The sequence below is a fragment of the Penaeus japonicus genome, unplaced genomic scaffold (assembly GCF_977035675.1).
Source record: "Penaeus japonicus unplaced genomic scaffold, GWHDUDI00000001_assembly GWHDUDI00000029, whole genome shotgun sequence".
Taxonomy (NCBI): Eukaryota; Metazoa; Arthropoda; class Malacostraca; order Decapoda; family Penaeidae; genus Penaeus; species Penaeus japonicus.
In genome coordinates this window covers 8,557,744-8,560,243 of record NW_028234431.1, presented here as the reverse complement: position 1 = coordinate 8,560,243, position 2,500 = coordinate 8,557,744, and the positions used below count along the sequence as shown (strand labels likewise).

Genomic DNA, 2,500 nt, shown 5'->3' with positions numbered 1-2,500 from the left:
CGCGCGGGAAAGAGAGAGAGAGAGAGAGAGAGAGAGCTTAACGCGGTGACTAAAACAAAAACAAAAGGGACTCGAATTTGATCAGTGGTTCAGAAGCGGTTGACGAGGGATTTACCACTTGGGGGGAAATAAGTGCTACTCGAGAAACACTTGGATCTCACGTGTGTGATATATATTTTTTTCTTCTCTTTCTCGTCTGGGATTTATTCTCTGATCTTGAAGCTAATTCAGGTAAGAACGTTTTTTTTTTTAAGTTGAGTTTTTTTTGTTTTGTTTCGTTTTTTTTCTTTTCAGTCTCCTTTTCTCTATCCTCGGTGCTGGTCCTCTGCGTAATTAGGGGGTTAACCTGCTAATGAGCCTTAGGTAATTTAGAAGATGGCTAGTGAGTTTGTTTTTTTCGTCTTCATATTTGAAAATGTTTCACCAACTGAAGGTTGTTTCTCTACTGTTGCACCCAGTCAATTGCAAGAACCCCTTACACACTACTACAAACTCAATGTAAGAATAACATTGATGCCATTTTAATCACCATAACAACCATTCCACTCAAACCCATTCAATTTCCACTTAACATAATCATACCAAAAAACAGATCTACTTTAATTCAATGATTTCCATCCAGTCACACCACAGCACGTTAAACAAAAGCAAACCTTTTTCTCTCTCTCTGACTCCCGGCTTCTTCTCAAGGTCTTTGAAAACGGAATCCTCTTCACAAAATGCATCGTCAGGGGATAGCATTAAAAAGCTGCCATTATTCAACATTACTGTCCCGGGGAACCATGTGCCTCCTCATAGCCATTATGTTTTCATGCATTGCCTTGTTGTTATCTAAGGAGGAACATGCAAACCAGAACCACTTTGCCATTCTGTGCTTTCGAGCGAAAATTGCAAATAGATTCCAGTGCTAGATTTCGTTAATTTGTGAACTGGTTGTAGGATTTATTCCATTCATTTGATTAATTATTTGTGGAATCATTGTTATCTAATCTATGTATCTTTTGTCTTATTTTTTTGGGCGATTATGTATTCTGAGACGAGACAGGATTGGAAATGTGAGTTTGATTATTTCGAGGATCAAGATAATTAGTCTTCAGGGGTCTCGAGACGGGAGCCTTGGGGGAAAAGGGTGTTATCCTCACCGCAAGTTATTTCACTCCACCTTAAAGTTCGTTAAGTCTTTGCCAACTCCACCCTCTTCAGATCTCGGGCCTCGTGAAGCTAGAATCTCCTTCTGTGATGTAAGAATGATGAATATCTTTCGCTTGTGGTGTCGTAAATCCGTGTATTGTGTCGCCTAAGGAAATTTTGATTTTTTTCTTTTTCTTCTTTCGAGGCTTTGAACTTTTGTGTTTATATATAGGAATCTAGAACTTATATTCATGGGAAAGGCATTTGGTCTATATATATTCTCCTTAGTAGGTATACTTCGTTTGTGATATTGTCAGCTCAAATGGCGAAAACCCGTATATTGTATCACCGAAAAAAAATTGCGGTTGGAATGAGGTTAAAGACTATTAAACCGATATAGGACTTATCTCACATACAAGGGAAATGCATTTGGTCTAAATTCTATCTTTCTAAATTTCACTGTTTTCCAAAAATTCGTGGTGCTTACCTAATTACACACGAAATGAATGATGTTGCAATCAGTCTATCACCATAGCCAATCCAATTCTCGTTTTCTACATCCATCAAGCCGTCAAGATGGTAAACTATGATAGATTGCGAAATCTCCTCTTACCTCCCTGACATTACCAGGTACATATATATATCTGTGTTCAGAATGTTCTTCCCAAGAGTGTTAATCTGCCACATGATGTTCCCATGTAATTTACGTGAGATTGCTCGGTTAAACTTCATAATTGCGGATGGGAGTACGATGTGGTTTGTGAGCTTTCGCATGGTTTCTCTCTCTCTCTCTCTCTCTCTCTCTCTCTCTCTCTCTCTCTCTCTCTCTCTCTCTCTCTCTCTCTCTCTCTCTCTCTCTCATGGTCCTTCTCCCCCCTCATCTCTCCCTCCCTCCCTTTCACTCTCATGTTCCTTCACCCCCTCATCTCTCTCTCTCTCTCTCTCTCTCTCTCTCTCTCTCTCTCTCTCTCTCTCTCTCTCTCTCTCTCTCTCTCTCTCTCTCTCTCTCTCTCTCTCTCTTTCACTCTCATACTCATCCCCCACATTTCTCTCTCCCTCCCTCCCTCTAAATCTCCCTCTTCATCTCCCTCCCTCCCTCCCTCTCCCTTTCACTCTCATGCTCCTTCTCCTCCTTCATATCTTTCTCTCTTTCTTTCCCCTCTCTCTCTCCCTCCCCTCTCTCCCTCTCTCTCTCTCTCTCTCTCTCTCTCTCTCTCTCTCTCTCTCTCTCTCTCTCTCTCTCTCTCTCTCCTTCTCTCTCTCTCTTCTCTCTCTCTCTCTCTCTCTCTCTCTCTCTCTCTCTCTCTCTCTCCCTCTCTCTCTCTCTCCTCTCTCTCTCCTCTCTCTCTCTCCTCTCTCTCTCTCTCTC

The 2,500-nt window shown here is 41.6% G+C and overlaps 1 protein-coding gene across 2 annotated transcripts in view; it reads left to right on the top strand.

Annotated features, from left to right (window-relative positions):
- The window catches only part of LOC122249526 (uncharacterized), a 60,692-nt gene that overhangs the window by 66 nt on the left and 58,126 nt on the right, over window positions 1-2,500 (top strand). For both annotated transcript variants that reach the window (XM_086553879.1, XM_086553877.1), the window contains exon 1: window positions 1-231. This exon is cut by the window's left edge. The gene's annotated coding sequence lies outside the window, so the exon portion shown is untranslated. The remainder of the gene's footprint in view (window positions 232-2,500) is intronic.